At 40.1% G+C, this 20,499-nt stretch overlaps 1 long non-coding RNA gene across 1 annotated transcript; it reads right to left on the reverse strand.

Annotated features, from left to right (window-relative positions):
* Window positions 1-3,555: 3,555 nt before the first annotated feature.
* Window positions 3,556-7,217, reverse strand: LOC123582165. The gene is made up of 2 exons (XR_006704253.1): window positions 6,749-7,217; window positions 3,556-3,912 (listed from the first exon to the last, which is right to left on the reverse strand). It is a non-coding gene; the product is annotated as an uncharacterized LOC123582165 (long non-coding RNA).
* Between the last annotated feature and the right edge of the window lie 13,282 nt (window positions 7,218-20,499).

Genomic DNA, 20,499 nt, shown 5'->3' on the forward strand with positions numbered 1-20,499 from the left:
ATCTTGTAACCGCTTAAAAAAAAAAAAAGCCCCAGGATGCCTGGATGGCTCAGTTGGTTGAGCGTCTGACTCTTGATTTCTACTCAGGTCATGATCTCAGAGTCATGGAATTGAGCCCCATGCCCAGCTCTGCGCTGAGTATGAAGCTTGCTTGGGATTCTCTCTCCCTCTGCCCCTCTCCCCCACTTGCTCTCTCTCTCTCTCTCTCTCTAAGATAATTAAAAAATAATTAAAAAAACAGTCCCTTTCTGTTTAAACATGTATAAAGTAGTGAGAGGTATAAAATGTAATCCCACTTGGGTTCATAGTTACAGCAGTTTCTGGGTTTGGTTTGGATATTCTCGACCTCAGGAGGCATCCTGTGGAATGCAGACTATGGCAAATGAATATAAACATCACAATATGGGATGGTTAGTTTGGCTTTGCTACAGTCCCTACTTATTCAATCAAACACCTAAGCTAGATTTGGTTGCAGAAGTATTCTGTAGATGTGATTAAAGTCCATAATAAGTTTACTTTAAATGAGGAAGATGATTATCCTAGATAATCTGGAGCTCATTCAATCAGCTGAAGGATCTCAGAGCAGAGGTGAAGATTCTGCCTGTGGTTAGCAGCTCAGTCTCTGCCTGAGAGTTTCCAGCCTGCCCTTCTGATGGTCTGCCCTATGGATTTCAGACGTGCGTAGAGTTATGGGTTGAATTGTGCCCCCCCCTTCCCCAAAGATGTTGGAGTTGTCACTCCTGTACCTGTTATTGTGATCTTCCTTGGAAATCGGATCTTTGCTGATGATTAAGTTAAGATGAGGTTCTAGGGTGGGCCCTAATCCAATATGACTGTGTCTTTATAAAGGGGGAAATTTAGACACATGGACACGTATAAAAGGATGATGATGTGCAGATTCAGAGAGGAGATAGTCACCTACAAGCAAAGGAGCACCATATGTGTAGCCATCTCCATATCCTACTGTGACTCAATTTCTCTGACAGAACCCTGACTGATGCAAATTGATGATATAATAGCACTGAAGTGGGTGGGGACCAAAGAAGCTGAACTAAGTAATTCTGGAAGAAGTTATTTTAACCAGAAACTGTCGAGCTAAAGGCAAAGAAAGTGCACAAAAACACTGTATTCCACTTAGTAAAGTTGTTTCTCACAGGGTACAGGCTAACAGTTCTGAAACTGCTTTATTGTAGACCAGGGTTTAACAAATAAGTAATGGGTGGCAAATGGTGGGAGCCTGGTTTCTCATTGTCAGGGAAGGAAGTTACAGGTAATCAAGAAAGAAGCTAAAACAAACTCTGTGGTACTGAATTAGAGTTTAAAGCCATCAATATGAACTCATGTTTAGATAGGTAGGTAAGTAGGTAGGTAGGTGGGTAGGTAGATAGATGATAGACGGACAGACATAGGAATAATTGTTGAGATGTGTATATACATATGTGTATTTCCTTGCTCTGTTCCCTGAGAGGACCTAGAAGCAATGATGCCCTGGTAGCAATGAGCACCTAGCACCCAGATCTTGATTTCTAATATTATTTTCCAATGAAAGGAACCAGGGCTCTTTGGAGAAATGACTAATTCTAGGATTAGGGCAAGAAATATACAAGATGAGTTTGGAGTACCTTGTAGCACCAGAGAATAAGAAAGAGCTAGAGCAAAACAAATAATAAACCCAACTACACTGATGGGGTCTATGTCAAAGAGACACAGGAGCCAGCCTGAAAGAGTACCCAATGGCTAACACTGAAATAATTTAAATAACAAAACAACATAGTACTGCAGTATAACCCCAACTATAAAATAGAGGCATATGTATCCATATTATTGTAAATGAATGAATGAATGAATGAATGAATGAATGAATACATAAATAAGGGAGAAGGGACAAAATTTCCTTACAGAATTCCAAATAATATATGTAGATGTAGATACTCCTCACTCTAGAATGTGGAGCTTAATCTCCTCCCCCTCCCCAGGGTAGGTTAGGCTTATTGACTTGCTTCCAAAGTACAGAGTATAGAATGGGAAAAATGGTAACTTTACCCAGGAGAAAAAACTGGCAAACACCACCTTAATCACGTGATGAAAGGTAGCATCAATGGTGATGTCATGTTGATATCCTGTGTCCCCTGACATAATATAATGAGAAGTACACTTCATTTTTGTGGTCTTCTTTCCAAAAGCTCATAACTCCAGGCCAATCATAAGAAAAACATCAAACAAACCCAAATTGAGAGACATTCTACAAAATACCTGTCTGATATTCCCATAGATGTTAATGCCATTAAAAACAACAACAACAACAACAACAACAACAAAGAAAGACTAAGAAACTGTCAAAGACCAGAGGAGGCTTGGGAGACAGGACAGTTAGATACAACGAGATATCCAAATTTGATCCTGGAACAGAAAGAGGACATTAGTGAGAACACTGTTGAAATCCAAATAAACCTGGAGTTTAGTTAATAGTAATGTACTAATGTTGGTTTCTTAGTGTGCCAGTACACCATGGTGAGATGAGATGTTAACCATGGGGAGGCTGTTTGACAGGTATACGGGAGTTCTCTGTGCTATCTTTGCAATTTTTCTGTAAATCAAACATTATTCCAAAATCAAATGTTTTATTTTAAAAAGGCCTTTTAGTTCCAACACTCACTAGCTGTGTGACCTCAGGTAAATTATTTAATCTTTCAGTGCCTCAGTCTCGTCTCTTGTGAAATGGAGATGAACCATACAACCTGCCCGTAGGGTTGTTATAAGGATTCCATGAGTTAATACAAACTGCTTAGAACAGTGCCTAGTACAGGGTAAGTTCTTGATAAATGTTGACTCTAATTATAATACTTTTATTTCCTCCTGTAGACCATTTATTCTCCATCATTTCTTGCTTAGTATATGATAATCCACCCCATATACCAGTATTCTTTTGAGTGGACTGTAGCTGGGGTTGTATAAGACTACCCATTGGGGAGTAAGAAGAAAAAGTCGAACTTGTGTTTATATGCAGTATTCAGTTCATCCTTTTACGTCTCCTATTTTTATGCATGTGCTATAATGTGTATCTTAATCCAGTATATCAGAATATAATTTGTAGATACCTATATGAGGACATTCTGTTTCTTTCTTCTAAGGCTGAACACACTCTTGCATCTGTATGACCTTCTTTGGGCTCAAAGACATAGCCACTTAAACTAATTTTGCAGTAAGCCCTAATGCCTAAGCCATTTAAATCTGCATGAAAATAATATTTTAGTCCAGAAAGCTGTAAGTGTTGAGGTTGATTCAATGTATATTTACTACCCAGTGTTCTTTCAGCCTGGATTACTTCAATTTGTTCCATTACTGGACAAAATCTCGCCACTTACTTTAAGAATCTAAATTTTCCCTCTGGCTTCTACCAGGCCTTATTTATGACTTTACAATACTCTCTTCCAGTTATTTCAGGCATAGTAAGTTTATGAGTCTAAAGCTTTTTGGACCTAGATAGTGATACTTGATAGAATATTCTTGAGGCATGGAACTACATAACTGACATCATTTTAAGTTTCATATGCATTGACTTATTCACCATCATTTATTCACAATTATTCATTCAAATGGTGGTTTAGTTTTAAAAAGAACAAACAAACAGAATCCCCAGGTCTTAGGGATAGTCAGACTTAGTTTTAAATCCTGCTAGATTTCAGGACATGGGCTCAAATCCTGTCATTAATCAGTTGTGTTTCCTTGGACAATTCTGTTTCTGTTTTCTTTTTTCTTTTCTTTTTTTCTTTTGTTCTTTCTTTCTTTTTCTTCTTCTTCTTCTTCTTCTTCTTCTTCTTCTTCTTCTTCTTCTTCTTCTTCTTCTTCTTCTTTTTGAGCTCCTTTACATCCACTTCCTCATTGGATGGACAGAATGTTTATCTTGCAGGGCTGTGTAAGGAATAACAATATATTTGTGAAGCACTTGGCTCAGCCTCTGGGCATGGTAGGCACTTAACTAACAGATGGTTTTCCTATTATTGTTGTTAATTTATTGCTATTGTGCCAATTACAAGGGTAGACCTAGGAAAAAAAAAGATGGCTATGTCATGGTCCTTGCCTATAAGGGACACACACACACACACACACACACACACACACACACACACCCTAAACATATTATTGACACATTGATGTACCTGGTAAAAAACAAAATAGCAAAAGAAAGCTTGCAATGCAAAGCAACACTCTCCTGGTTTATGTGCCCCAAACATAGTCCTGTTCTCCTGTTTCTCTTTTTCATTCTTCTGTGGTTTATTCCATAATTCAAAACAATAAGCTTATTTTTTTTTAAGTTTATTTATTTATTTTGAGAGACACCACAAGCATGGGAGGGGCAGAGAAAGAGGAACAGAGAGAATCCCAAGCAGGCTCTGCAGTCTCAGTGCAGAGCCCGACACGGGGCTCCATCCCATGAACTGTGAGGTCTTGACCTGAGCTGAAATCAAGGCCCCCCAAAACAACAAGCTTATACCAGTGTTTCTTAATTTCCTCAGCTTTACAACAGTCTTTTGACTCCTTGTTATGAAAATACGATGAGGATTTAGGTCACATGATTCTGTACTTCCCCTACCTCTTCTTTTCCTAAGGTTTGATAATTATTATTTCCTAAAAATTCCTCAATTGCTGATATTTTTAACTTTAAATATTATTCTTGAACCTCTATTTTTTGTTCTATTCATCTTCAGTCAGTAATTTACTTCCCTCTCTGAAAGGCAAGGTCACTCTTCGTCTTTTATCTCCTACCTTCTGTAAGAAGCAGCCCAATTCTCTAAAATGCAGTTTGATGAATAACAAATCTGCCAAATTTACAAATGTAGGATTTGGGCATTTCATGTTGATGTGATTGCTTTGGATTCCTCCTCAGTAATTTCACTTTTCTAGAGGATGCAAGCCAACCCACTGAATTAATCTGGAGCCCCTTTGTCAGTGACACTTTGATTTTTAATGTTGTCAACATTCACAAGCTCTCCGTTCAGTTTTGCAATTGTAATAAAGGCTTTCTCTATGGTCGATTTAAAAAGTTATAACCCATAAAAAATGCACTTGTGTTATTACCATCAGTTCATTATTTCCCACCAAAGGGAGGGACAATATGCTGGGATCACATGGTCCTCTCTACGGATACAATGTCAGGACCTGTGAGCTACTCAAAGGGGAAAGAGGCACCATAAAGTCAAGGTCAAATGGTCTTTCTTTTCTTTCAATATATCATTTGCTTAAAATCATATGACATTTTACTTTTTCTGCATTTGGATTACTGCCTTCTTGTGTAGCCTTCGGTTTTCCTGCCATTTCTCTTCAGGAAGATGTACTGAATCGGGTTGCATTTTGGAAATGTTTCACCAGTGTCAATACTTCAAGTAATTTCTTCAGAAAAAAAAAATTGGGGCTTAGAACACCTACAAGTCTCTGGAACATGTACCCTGGCACCTGACTCTAAGTTTATCGCAAATTCAGATGTTCTCACAGATTGGGACATATCTTCGTATTAAGAGCAAACAACATCTGTGGACTTAGGGTCAACTTGAAAGGGAAACACATGAACTCTCTCAAGGTACGCTCAGCAGTCAGTTGAGGTCAGAGTTTCAACATATTTCTGAGACTGAGGCTCCAAGTAGTTAAGTCCACTGCTGAAGGATTCATCTGCATCTTAATTTACTACAGAGGTCTCAAGGGACCAATATAAGTCATCTGCCCGAAGTGCCATAGGTGGGGAGTAGCGCTGTGGGCTTTCAGATGTCTACACCACACCCTCACATGGAAACATAGTGTATTTGGGTGTGGCCGTGAGGTCTGGGCAATTGAGGGAAAGGGTAGTCCTAATAGGGCAATGGGACCGTAAAGACATTTCAGGGAGATTGAGGAAGCAATCCATTTTTCATGTCGCCCAAGGCCAGACCACATCTGGACTACAGCTCGCTGGTCAGGTTGCAGAGCTGTTCATCTCTCACTCCTCTCTTGCAGCCACTTTCTTTGTGAATGATTAGACGAGGTGTATCGATGTTTTCCTGCACCATATGGCCTCTCCAATCATTAACGTGGCCCTTTATCTCCTCCCTTGTCACCCAGCCTTCTCCCCTTTGAAGCTAGTTGTGAAAGAGATAGAGTCCTAAGAATTAGAATTCTATCTCTACCCTAGGTCCTTCCCAGAATGTGTCAGAGTTGATCTATTTGAAAGGCAGCCACATTCCCACCCCTCTCCAAGAGCTGTGCCTGGGCCCCATGACCTCCCTGCACTAGTCCACCTCATCCGCCTCCTATCCCACCTCCCACTGTTCACCTGGTCGCCCTGTTCAAACACTTCACAGCTCCCAGTTGACTCCAGAACAAGGTCTGGTTTCTTGCTCTGGACATGCCACTATCCCCAGAATACCCCGTCTGCCCTTCCAGAGGTAGTTCCCTTGCTCCCCTCCCCACAGCCAGTCAAAGGGAAAACTTCACGGCTACCCCCACACCCTAGTTTCCTGTGCTGAGGCTTGATTCTTGCCCTCACCTGGGATGCCCTGGCTCCCCCATCTCTGCTGGTCTAAATTCCTCTCATTTTCAAGTCCCCAGCACCTCCTCCGAGCCTCCCAGGTCCCACAGCTGTGGCTCTCTCCAACAATACTAAGGCTCAAGGAGTCCTCTGAGAGCTTTACGTGGGGGACCTTATTTCATCCTCACAACCTGTGAGGCAGGGACTAGTCTCAGGTAACAAAACTGAGGTGTACAAAGGTTAACTTACCTTAGGATCTTGGGCCTGGAATCAGGATAGGAACTCCGGTGTGCCTAGTTCCATCTCAGAGTCCTGGCTTGCTGTCATTTGGGATGCTTCAAGGCCCTTGATTATTTATGTCACTGGCGTTTGTCCCCCTGTAAGAGGCACTAATATCCTGGTGAGTGGGAGAATGTCCAATTCACCTTTGTTTCTGCTGCCAATTTCACTATGGAGGAAAAGGCAGGATTCTTCTGTGGGGAAGGCCAGAAGTGCCCATGATTGGGGCTTTCCTGTGGTCTGCTAGGTGGTGGGATTTGTCCCCTCCCTTCCTCCCTGGTGCTCCAAGTGCTTCCTGTCCCTTGCCAGCCCATCCTGTCCACTCCTCCCCAGCCCTGCTTCCTGTCTGCCCAGATGCCTGCTGCAAGGGCAGAAGGTGGGTGCTCTGGGAGATCTTATAGCCCTCTTACCACTTCCCTGGTTTGACCTCCTTCCCATCTCTGAGTCTTTTCTTTTTGTCATATCCTGGTTGGAAATAAAGCCCAGCCTGGGTGCCTGGCTGAGTACAACCAACTCCTCTGATTGCCGCTTCTCAGATGCCTCCAGCACTCGCAATTGGTACTGTGACCAGGCTCTGAGTTATAGGCTGCCAGGTAATTGATCCATCCCTCCATCAATGCACATTTATCAAGGTCTTATTGTATGTGGGGTCCTGATGAGGCTGCAATGAGCAAAGAGTACTGTCTGCACAGACCCGTACAGTCTAGCGTAATGTACTATAATTGGTTTGTGGGTACCATCTGGTCTCTTCACCTAGACTGTTAATTTCTTGCTGGCAGAAAACTTATTTTCTGGTCCTTTTGTGGCCTCTGCACAGCTTAATACAGTGCTGGGCACAACGTAGGAACAGTTGCAGTGGATAATGTATAGTGAGTTATAAAACATTTATAACTTAGGAAGCATTTTTCATACACACAATCACATTTTTTAATTGAATTCTTAGGAGGCAGAATAAAACTGAACAAGGTTGAATCTGAGTAGTTTAAGAATCTTGCAGTTCTTAGAATACCTATTCAGTAAATATTGTTCATCATTTATTTGATGAGGATAGGAGAAACTATCCTTCCAGTTTTTCTTTTTAAAGCAAGGGATTTATATGCACCTTATAGAATATCAGAAACATTTGTTTTTATAGAGCGTGCATGTGTTTAAAAAGAAGAGTATGGAAGAGCCTAGAATGAAAAAACCTTTGTCCCCACTCTTCCTTATCCCCTATTCTCCTTCTCAGAGACAATCAATTTTAATGTTTTGTTTTCATTTCTTCTGCACATGATGGACATGTAAATAATGGTGGGCAGAGGGCAGATAGTAGCATTGTGAATAATAGTCACAAATTCCTCCTATCCTGTTATGTTCACCCCTTTGCAAGGTGAATTTGCAGCCCCTTCCATCAAAGGCAAGGTCTATTTCCACCCCTCCCCCCGACCCCGGCCTTGATTCTGGGTTGGCCCTGGGACTTCCTGTGTCCAGTAGCATAAAGCAGAAGTGACATTTTGCAAAATCTAAGGCTAGGCCTCAATGGACCTTTCACCTTATTATTTTGACCTTTTGGAATGCTGTCCTGAGACTGTCATTTAAGGACATTGATCTAGCCTACGGAAGAGTGAGACGTCATGTAGATGAGAAATGATGAACCCCAGTAGACAGCTGGCATTAACAGCCAGATGTTTAGGTAGGGCCACCTTGTACTGGCCAGCCCAGCTGTTTTTTGAGGAGAATATAGCCTAGGGTGAGCCCAAGAAAAATCAATGGAGGAACTCCACAGAATCATGAGACATAACAAATGATTGCTGTTTTAAAATACTGAAGTTTCTGGTGCCTGGGTGGCTCAGTTGGTTGAGTGTCTGACTTTGGCTGAAGTCATGATTTCATGGTTTGTGAGTTCAAGCCCCACATCTGGCCCTGCATTTGGCCAGTTACCTTTTGATGTTTTTATGTTTTTACGTTTTTATCTACATAACCATATCATTTGTGAATAAATCAGTATTATTTCTTTCTTCCCAATCTTTGTGATCTCTTTTCTTGCCTTATTGCATTGGCTACAACCAGTACAATGATGAATGAAAGTGAATATAGAAGGCATCCTTGTTAAAAAAAAAAAAAAGACATCCTTGTTTCATTTCTCATCTCTAGGGGATGTCTACAATATTTCATCGTAAAGGTATTTGCAGTAGATTTTTCTATGGACACTCTATCAGATTAAGGAAATTTACTTCTATTCCTAATCTAAGAGTAAATTATCAGAAGGTTTTATTCTACCTATTGAGATGACTGTATGTTCTATCCTCCACCTTTTTTGTTGTTAATGTAGTGAATTACATGAACTGATTCACAAATATTAAGTTACCCTTGAATTGTTAGAAAAACCCTATTGGACTGTGCTGTATAATTCCTTTATATAGCACTGGATTTGCTTTGTTAATAATTTGTTTAAAATTTATGCTTTTGTGTTCATGAAGATGATTAGCCTGTGGGAATCCTGAGAGCCTAAATTTGGTTACTTTCATCCAGAGAGTCTGGGCATTTGTTTCTGGTCCTGGTAGCACCCAAGAATTAGTGGTGCTACCAAGAATACTTCAGCCCCCTTTAAGAGTCTTATATTAATGGATGAATTTCAGATTAAGCTCACACACTTTGCCTTGGGCCAAAGAGTTAGTCTTCAGATTGCAGAGGTGTTATCAACATTTGCCTCTGGGTCAATCTTGCCTTTTGCCTCATTACCATCTCTTTTGTTTTTGTTTTTGTTTTGTAATGGGTACATTTATATATTCAAGATAAATAAGCAAGTAATAAAATCACCAAAGCTAGAAATTGTGTTAGCCTTTCCACAGTTTTTCAGATTTTGACTATGCTTATGTTTTAGCCAAACATCAGATTAAAAAAAAAGGCCACACTGCCAAACATAGCATCTCATGCAAGGCTACTCAGCACGCACACACAGACACACACACACACATGCATGTACATACCCTTCAATTTCTCTCTCTTTCCTCGATTTACTAATATAACCTGCAAGTATGTATTGCACTGTTCTCCAAAGCTTGTATATTCTTTTTAATATAAATATTTAAGATGGCATTTCAAGCACAAGTAAACATTCTGGTTATATGAATCCAAGTCGTGAACAACAACAACAAAACAGACTTAAAGTATTGAGAGGAAGTTTGGAATTATGATTTTAAAAGAAACATATGAACATGTGATATCCAAGAAATAAGGAGTCCACACTGCATTCTATCAGAGACAGCACTGTGACAAAAATAAAGGAGAGGAGAGATAGACACATCCCAGTTATCATCTGTGCTAATTGGGACTGGGAAGCGTTTGTGAGGATTGGAGCAGACAGTACAGTGCTCAGAGCAGCAGGATGGCACTCTGTGTCTGGCCGCATTGAGCTGTGTGTGCAGCTTCTTTGTGAAAGAAGAAAACTGGGAAACAACAAAGGTAGGGTTTCTATTTTAAGCCAGAGCAAAAGAAAGGAAAACAGACAATGAACCGGAACCCTCCATCTCTGCTGTGGCAACATTTCAGCCTAAGAACCTTATTCTTCCTTCCACCTCTTCTCTGTGTCTTGGAAGCTACAGTTCACCACAGCAAACAAACAGATATGTTTTGTCTATGACTATGATAATATTTATTTATTAGAAAACAAAGTGGCAGTAGCATTATGTATGCATTTATTTACTTTTATTATTAAATTTCAGTGAATTTTTTATGTACAGCTTTGGAGTGTTTTCCCCAATCCTAGATTTCCTGTGTGTCCTGTTCATTTTATTATGCAAAGTTCCATAGCTTGGTGAAAATAATGCAGGCATATATAGGGCATGAAACATGAAGTTATGTTATACTGGTCGCTGCTCCCTCCCATGGGTCTGGCTCACTTATCATTTTCCTTTGCTCCTCTCTGTCTCCTTTTCTCTCTTTTCCCTCTATTCCTTTTTATTTTTTTCTTTTGGACTTTTGGTTTTTAGAGACTTCCTTCACTTTCTTGTGATCTGAGCATTGCATTTGAAATCATGTTTGTTGCAACTTATATGAGACTTAGTTTTTAGCAGCTGGACCCTTCAGAATATTCAGCCCACTATGCTCCCAGAGTGGAAGTCTATCCACTGTCATCCTGTATATGTGTGCTAACGTTTCACCTCCACCCATTGGCCCTTCTAATATTCTGCATTGTTGTTGACTTTGTCCTTTTTTATTCCTTTAGTTTCATGTCCACGTACGCTCTGGAAAAAGAGGAGATAAGTGTGTGTGTGTTCATGCATTATTCTGAACTGCAAAGCAGAACAGGTTTTTTAAACTTAAGATTTAAATATGCTCTGCTTTGTTCATTGGTGGTTTTTTTTTTTTTTTTCAACGTTTATTTATTTTTGGGACAGAGAGAGACAGAGCATGAATGGGGGAGGGGCAGAGAGAGAGGGAGACACAGAATCGGAAACAGGCTCCAGGCTCTGAGCCATCAGCCCAGAGCCCGACGCGGGGCTCGAACTCACACACCGCGAGATCGTGACCTGGCTGAAGGCGGACGCTTAACCGACTGCGCCACCCAGGCGCCCCTTCATTGGTGGTTTTAACTGCACAGTAAAAAAAGAGATGAAAAGAAAATAGAAATAAGATAAGTTCTAAGGAAAACAAAATTGTCATTTAGTTAATGAAGTTCAAAATGATGAAAAAAGAATATTTAACACTTTCAGAAAGTAACTTCCAAAGATTTTCAAAGCTTTTTTCAAAAGTAAGTCTAGCTTATTGTATGAAAGGGGTCATGTCTACATACTTTTTTGATCATTTGAATAAATGATGCCATGAGGTAACGACATTGTATTTTGAAATAGTATTTGAGTTTTTGGAATATTAATCACTCTATTCACGGAGGTGATGGGCTACTTACATGGCAATAGTTTAAAAGCCTTCTTGACAATAAGTTTCAAAGTTGCTTTTTTTTTTTGTTTTTAATGTCTAGCAAGCCCATGCTTTGGGCAGTATCCTTTTCAGCTGATAATAATACTCATATATTCACTTGACAAAAACACTTAGAAATATACTTTCAACAGTATCTGCAAAAATGGGATTCTCCACTAGCAGTTTGTGTAGTTCAATGCTGTAGGGAAATAGTGGTTAAGAGAGTCTCTAGGACCACGTCCCTTCCTTCTGCACTTGTACGTCAGCAGCAGGTATTCATCATTGTTTTAGCCTCCTGGCACCCACACCCCTCCTTATAGTGGCTCAAATTTCTTTCAGAGCAGCAGCGTTCTTAACTATGTGCAGGGAAATGGCACATCAGTGGATGTACATCCTTTCGGAATCTAAGGGCTCTGTCAGAGTCTTCAAGTCCAAATCTTGGTAGCAGTAAGAAGGCCTTAGACTTATGCTTAGTTATTAAGCCTCTTTCCCTTTATGTCTCTGTCTCACCTTCTCTCTCTCTTTCTGTCTCTTTCTGTCATACACATCCACACACACACACACATGCACACACACACACACACACACACGCACTCACACACACACACCCCTTTGAATTTGTCACAAAGAAGAGATAAATAATTGGAGTCATTTAGTCAGTTGATGATCTGCCAAGGTCTCTGAGCTGTCCTGCCACTGACATCTTTGAATATATCTATTTCTGCCTCTTCCTCACTTGGTTTCCTTGGTCAGCTTGAGCCATGGAAACTTCCTTCTCAGAAAGTCTCTTTCTGCCAAGACTGCAGAGTTATTTTCTGCTGTTTGCTAACAAACTACCCAAATGTGATTCCCCTTATGATACAATATGACTGAGGGTCACAGGCCACTGAACATGTTACAGTTAAGTGATGTCGGGTGACATTGGTCAAACCCACTTATTCAACAAGCTAGAATTGTAGTATTAAGCAGACAAGAAGACAGTCTTTCTCTCCACTGTGTTTAGAACCATAGAAGAAGTTATAGTAGAACTGAACACTACTTTACTGTGATTTCTTTTATAAACTTGGAAATGGAAAGAGATTCTGCTTAAGAGACTTTTTATAAATAGAAGGAATGACATTGTACAGCCATTTGTTCCCTTCAGCCAATCTAAACGGACCAGAGAAGCTACACTCATGTGGTAAAACTGTTTCTATTTTCCTGTATTTTCTGCTATCATTTTAAAATTCTTAAATAATTTATGAGATATTTCCACATAAAGAAAATAACAAAATCCATGTACTAGTGTATTAATAGGAATAGGTTCAGGAGCTTGTAACAAAAAAATGAAGATTAGTGGCTTAAAAATGTTTATTTTTTGACCATGAGAAGAAGTTTGAATGTAGGCAGTCCAAAGCTAATACAGTATCTTAGAGACATCTGCAACGACCATCCTTTTTTCTTGCTCCTTCTCCACCTTTAGCACCATCTTGGGTGACTTCCGTCCTCATGATGTGAAAATGGTCATTGCCACCACCACCTTTTTTTATCTCAGGCAGCAAGAACACAGAAGAGTGGCTTCTCCATACACAGAACTTGGTTGTCTTTTTGTTTTATTGTGTCAGGAAGTCCTTCCCTGGGACTTCTGCATACCTTGCTTTGGCCAGAACTATGTTCATAACGCCATTCCAAGGCCACAAGGGGCTTTGACAAAGTAACATGACCAATCTCATCAAAATTGGAGTTCCATTAATAAGAAAGAAAGAGATAATAGATATTGGGCAAACAACCCACCAATGTCTGCTGTTACCTACTACTAGGATTTAAGAGATGTTAATATTTAAAAAGAGAGAGAGAGAGAGATGTTAATATTCTGAAAATTTGCTTCAGATTTTTTTCTTTTAAAGACATAAACTATGACAATAAAACTAAAGGCCTATCTGCATCTCTTTTCCCTCCTTTCCACTCCAGAACTAACCATTATCCTGAAGTTGGTGTATGTAACTCCTACATGGATTTTTATACTTTTACCACATATAGAAGCTTGGTTTCTGATAATGCTGGGCTAGATAATTCAAGCCTTCCTTGTGTTATATATACCTAAATGCTGTCTAAAGTATATATAGAGATTTTTTTCTAGGCTATATTTAAAAATCTAGTAAAAGTGTTAAAGAACTGACAAAATTATATTTTAAAAAAGAAAAAAAAACCACTATCAGGCTAGAATTTAAAGGAAAGAAGGAACCAGACAAGCAAGTTCAACACCACCTGCGCTCAGCACAGAGGTGACCTTTACTGTAGTGCCCTGGGTTGGGTTAGGGGCAGATATACTTCTGGTTTGCCTTATGCTGAGGGTGTGGTCTTTTGGGACAAGCTTGATATGAAAGAGGGTGTCCTATTAGATTGCCAGTATCAGAGTAAACTCGGGGCACTTACTTCTTTTTTTTCTTACTCCATGAGAACACCAAAACTGAAGTCCAAGTTTGCCTAGATCAGCAAAAGCCCTCGGGGCAAAAGTAGTTGTAATGCTCAGGTGTCCTACTTACATAGATGGACTTTCCATGAAGGCAAGGACAAACTAAAACTGGTAAAGCAATTAATATTTGCAATTTCTCAGGCATGTTTTTCCTAATCTTTTGATTTCCTTCCTTCCATGCTCTTTGAATTTATTCTATTTTGTCTAATTTCTTTGTCTAATTTCTTAGTTAGACTTTTTTTTTTTAATTAATAAGGCTATTTAAAGTCGGAAGTTTCTTTTCTATAAATACTGCTTTATCTCTATCTCCCAAATTTTGATATGCTATATTTTATTTAGTGATTTATTACTTTGACCTACAAATTATGTATAAGTATATATATTTTTACAAACATACATAGGAAATAGATGATACATTCAGAAAAGTGTATAACCATAAACAGGTGGCTGTATAAGATGTTCACAGTATAAACAAATCCATGTGACACCATCCAAGTCAGGAAATAAAACAAAGATTTCATAATCTTTGTATTTTAGCTGAATTATTTAGTCCATTTACATTTAGTAATTTCTTCTATGTTGCCAATTTTTGAAGCATAGTTAAATAATCTTTTTAGATTTTTGATTTATTATAGTTCTAAGCACCATAATTATTATATTTGATAATACTTCCTGAAGAAGGATTACATTTTTTGTGAGTTTTGAGTTTTAAATTTTTGAATTGTGAATTCATATTCAGCATGCTTTATTTGTGAGAATGCTGTGCAAACTAGATTGAGGAACTATTTCTTCCCAATGTTTTTGTAATGTAAATTTGAAGCCTTAATAAGACATAGGCCAAGGGTTTTAATTTCTCGGTTATATTACTGTAGGCCTAATCAAGAGACAGAAGCCACAGAATAATTTAAATTAAATTTAAGTGTAATATAAGGGTTTGTTAAGCTATGGTAAAAGTGTATAAAAATCTATAAAGAGGATGCTAAAAGGAAGGAAAAACTTGGAATGGGGGGTTTCCCCAAGGCTAGGGTCAGACTTGACTGAGGTGTGGTTCAGCTCACAGGAAGGCAGAGAAGCTTATTCAGTTGCCTAGACTTGAGCGGGTTCACACTTGCTGGGCAGGCAGGAAACAACTTTGAGGGTGCAGGCATGCCACAGCTGTTATGTGTGTGCACACAGGAATTTGAGATGCCACTGTGGGCTTGAAGTGTGGAGCGCGTGGTATCTGTATTAGGAGAGCCAGGAAAAGTAGTCACCAGGCCTGGGCTGGGGCACAGAGGTCACTGAAGGACTGTACTGCACAGTACATGCCTGGATGTCCCACATATTTGCACTGCGTACCAAACATGTAGCAAGAGCAAGAAAAAGCCAAACCTAGCACACGGGAGCCAGGAAGAGAGGCGCCCTCCTCCTGCAATGTTCCTCCATCGCCCTCTGCTGACAAAGCATAGTATCATGCTTAACTGCCAAGGAAAATGCTTAAGGCGTCCAATTCATGATCATGACGAGGTACTGAAAAGTGAATTTGTAACTGAAAGGCAATGAATTGACTAGCACCCCATCAGAATTGACATTTTTCTTATCCAGAACATGAGTGGAGACGCACTTACTTGATCTCTGGGCCAGTAAGCACATTATTGTTTGTCTACCTTTCTCTGAAGGTGTCTCCCTTTGAAAGTTCTGGCTTTGTGAAGGTGGGGGGTCCTCTTCCCACCCCCCACCACAGGTGGACTCAAGGACTCCTTGTTTCTAGGTGGGCATTGAAACCAGAACTCCATGGAAACTGGTATCAATGCTACCTCATCCAATTGAGTAGCTGCTCTGTCAGCTCATTGCTGACTAGTTTTCTTTAGTTTCTCTCTTTGTTATAATCACTGGGGAATTTCCCTTTGTGGTTGTGAACTCAGTTATGCCTTACAACGGAAGAGGCGCTCTGTTGCCCCCAGCGTCTCTAAGTGGTCTTAGAGGGAAGGTTTTCTGTGTGTATTACTTTGGCAGCTTATTACCCGTTCTTGTTCTCTCTTCCATTTTCTTTTGTAACTTTCTAGACTAGGTAACTTCTTGAGAACCATGCTGGAGGGTTTTAAACATAAATAAAATAACCCTCACTACAAATTGCATGATGGAGCTAAACCACCTCAGGCTTGGTGGAGTGGCTTGTACAGTGGTTGTCCAACATTATTTTCATGTGTGCATTTGAAAAACACCCCAAAGATGCATTTGTGGCAGCAAGGAGGGATTTAAGTTTCTACCTGAAGGCCATGCCTACTTTGGTGAGTGTGTAACCAATTTCAATTTCATTGGTAATGGAAGATGTCACTTATTCGTAATAACTGGAACCACATTTCTGATGTATTTCAGCAATGTATTAGCACAACATAGACCATTGTGCTATAAATTGGCCTTCTCCTAAGTCTAATTTTGGAGATTGGTGTGTTATTTTACTGGAGGAATTATTGCTCTATAAATTTAAGAAGTTTATTCTCTGGACTCCTGACACATTTTTGCATATATCTAGTTTACTTGTCTGATATTTCCTCCATATTAGGAGATCTTTGAGGGTGGGATTTTGTTAACTGCCCCAGGGCCTAGTACAACTCCAGAAAGGAGATGATAAATATTTGTTGAATAAATATTCTCCTAGGTTCACGTAGTGAGCAATAACTCAGCATAACTTGTTTGGGAAACAAGTTCTGTACTTTGCAACAAAAGGGATATGATGGAATTGTGCTGTGAGGGTAAGCAGAACTCAGATTTTGAAATGTCTTGTACACCCTAGGATTTTGGGATTTTCCTAAGGGCATGGAAACCATTCAGGAGTTTCTGTCTGAAGGGAGACATAATCAGACATGTATTTTGGAAAGATCACTCTGTCAGTTTTATGTAGATGATGTCATTATATAAATGCCTCTCATTAAATATTGGTGGAATGAAAACGGATGTAAGAATGAATTAGGGAGGGGCACCACAGCTTCCCACAAGCCGGCTTTTCTCCAGATGGAAGGCTTGCTGAGAAAGTGTTCTGGGGTGAATTGTGTTTCCTCTCCTACCTCATTTCATATGTTGAAGTCCTAATCTCTAGAATCTCAGAGTGTGACTGTATTTGGAGACAGTTTTTTTCAAGAGGTAACTAAGTTAAAATAAAAGCATTAGAGTGGTCCCTAATCCAATCTGACTCATGTCCTTATAAGAGGAGGAGATTAGGACACACTGAAAGCCACCAGGGGCACATGTGCACAGAAGAATGACCATGTGAAGAGGCAGCAAGAAAGGGCCATCTCAAGCCAAGGAGAGAGGGCTTCTGGGGAAACCGACCCTCACAACGCCTTGATCTTGAACTTTCAGTGTCCAGAACTGTGAGAAGATAAATTTCTGTTGTTTAAGTCACCCAGTCTATGGAATTGTGTTATGGAAGCCCTACCAGATAATAGAGAAGGCTTTATAGGTTGGCCTGATGTGGCCATCTCCACCTACTTTTGTATATATTAAGGCTGTTGTACAAGTGATGGTAAAGAGCTCTTCTCTTTCCACTGATTGGAAGACTCAAGAGAATTGGTAAAATGCCCTAGAGAGGATTTTACAATAGGCATAAAAAACATATCCCCATATGTAGGAGATGTAGTATTAGAATGTCTCGCCAAAGTCTTCTCAGGGTTTTTTTTTTTTTTTATATATATATTTATTTATTTTAGAGAGAGAGCATGTGAAAGGTGAAGAGAGGCAGAGAGGGAGAGACAGAGGATCTGAAGTGGGCTCTGCACTGACAGCAGAGAGCCCAATGCAGGGCCAGATGCAGGGCCAGATGTGGGGCTTGAACTCACAAACCGAGAGATCATGACCTGAGTTGAAGTTAGATGCTTAATCGACTGAGCCAACAGGGCACCCCCAGGTTCTCAGGTTTAAGGAAAGCATTAATCAGATTTCAGCAGACCTTGTGTGGAAGAAGAGGAACCATTAAGTGGCATCATGAGGTACTTCCCAGCTTTCTGGGTCATCATTAATTACTTCAGTTATTTATTCAGCATTTATGAAACATGCAAATGTGCCAGGCATTGTACTTTGCATTGACACAAATAACCAGACCCTGCCCTTTAGGTTAATTAGAGTAACCCAGTTAATTAACTAATTAAGATCAATTAGACACAGACCTTGACTGGTGCAAGGTAACAGTCTACTAGAGCAGAGAGACAGGAAAACAGATAATATAAAAATAACACAATCAGGGCTATACTAGAGATATCATCTGAGTGCTGTGGGAATACAGTGTACCTGGAGAATAGGGAAAGGTTTCACACAGGTGATATTTAATAGGGTCTTGAAGGGTGCATAGGAGCTCATCAGGCTGATAAGGCTCAGTGTAGGGAGGGCATTTTAGGCCATGTGGAAGGCTGAGGTATGAGGGACGGTGTCTTCTGGGGATCAGTGAGGACTGCACTGGAACAAGATTTTTGAAGGTGACATCACAGGGCCATGGGGGATGAGACTGGAGAAGTGGGCTGTTACCAGAGATTTCGTGGGTAGTGCGAGATTTCGTGGGTAGCCACTGTGGACAGATCTGACTCTTCAATGGATCATCTTTGCTAGCTTAATGACACCTTCTAAAATGACCCCAGTAAACATTATTTGGCTTTCTGGTTGCATTCCCTGCTGCTTTGCCTCTCTGGCCTATCTTTCTAGTTTTTCTCTATTAATCTAAGAAAGCTACCCAATATCCTGACAATTGTTCTATTCAAGGGAGTCAGATTTGGTCTCTGTCCTTGGAATAACAGCATAATTAGAGTAAAGATTACTGTAAACCTTTTTGTTAAAATAGCTCTCATATTTTTAAAATTATAGCTTTATCGAAGTGTAAGTGATAAAATTGTATGTAAAGTATTTAAAATCTATGTCATGGTGATTAGATATATGTACACATTGTGAAAAGACCCCCCACCCCCACATCTAGTTAATTAACACATCCAACACCTCACTATTTATTTTATTTTATTTTATTTTATTTCATTTTATTTTTGGTGAGAACATTTAAGTTCTCAGCAAATTTCATTTATACAATGCAGTATTGTCAACGACAATCATCATGTTTTACATTAGATCCTTTCATATATTAATACCTGAGTAGTTCAATAACAAAAAGGATCTTTAAGTATCCTTGGGATATCTAGAGAAACAATAAAAATGAAGAAATACTTTTGCAACTGAAGAGATTATGATCTTAAAAATTCACAAAGATCAAATTCTATTGTACATGTGCCTCTATTAGTCTGGCTGCACACATTGCCTGACAGTCATTTGCTCAAAGATCTCAGACTCCATGTACCTTCCCTCCCACAGTCCTTGTCCACTGACTTTCCTCCCTTCCTAGCCTCCTGGCCTGGCTATCCACTCCTCAGGAACAATCCTCCTGGATGGTTCCACCCATTAGCCTCCTTCTGACAGCATTCTGTCTCTCATCTGTGTATTCTATACCACTTCCTTGCCCTTCTTAACTTCCCTCACCATGCGGCTTAGAGTCCAAAGCCCATTCCCACAAGTGCTTTTTGCCAATGAACCCCATTGTCCTTTCTCCCTGTCCCCTTTGCCCTACCCACATGGCCAACCCTGTTGCTGAATAAATTCAACTGTGCTTCTCTACACCTACCTCCAGGCTGCTGAGTGGGGCTGAAAAAAAAAGCAGTTACTCAACCACAGATCCTTGCTCCTATTACATAGTTCCCATCCTTACCCATGTCTCCATCACTGTTAGCACAAACCTCTTCATTTCCTGGTCAGCTCTCTCCACTTCACCAAAGAAGCCTTCTCAGGCCTTATCTACACTCCTCAGTGGAAGACACCCTTGTTCCTCTCCCTGCCCTTTATTCTCAGCAGAAGACTTCACTTCCTACTTCAGCAACCATTCATGTTTAGTGAGCACCTACTCTCAACCAGGCCCTGATCGAGGCTCTGGGGATGCCATGATGGAAAAACAAATCCCTGACTCATAAGGTTTATGTTCTAATGGAAGGAGATGGATGATGAACAAATAGATAACTGCATGGGATGCCAGGTATGATAATATAAAGAAAAGTAAAGTAGGATACAGGTAGGATACAGTAGAGCCATGGGGTGCTATTTTACTTAGAGGGAGCTGAGAAGATAACATTTGTACAGGGAGCAAGTTGTGTGTCTATCTGGTGGAAGGAAGAGTAGAGCCTCCATGGTGAACACAAGCTAGGGAAGTGACAGAAATAGGGAGGAGGTCAGGGTGGCTGGAGCAGAGGGAGGAAGAGGAGGCTCAGGTGGGTGGGGAGGAGGTAATGACTTAGAGTCAGGAGCCACTGTGAAGATTTAGCTTTTTCTCAGAGTGACAGGGGAGCCATTGGAGGACTTTGAG

The sequence above is a fragment of the Leopardus geoffroyi genome, chromosome B3 (assembly GCF_018350155.1).
Source record: "Leopardus geoffroyi isolate Oge1 chromosome B3, O.geoffroyi_Oge1_pat1.0, whole genome shotgun sequence".
Lineage (NCBI taxonomy): Eukaryota > Metazoa > Chordata > Mammalia > Carnivora > Felidae > Leopardus > Leopardus geoffroyi.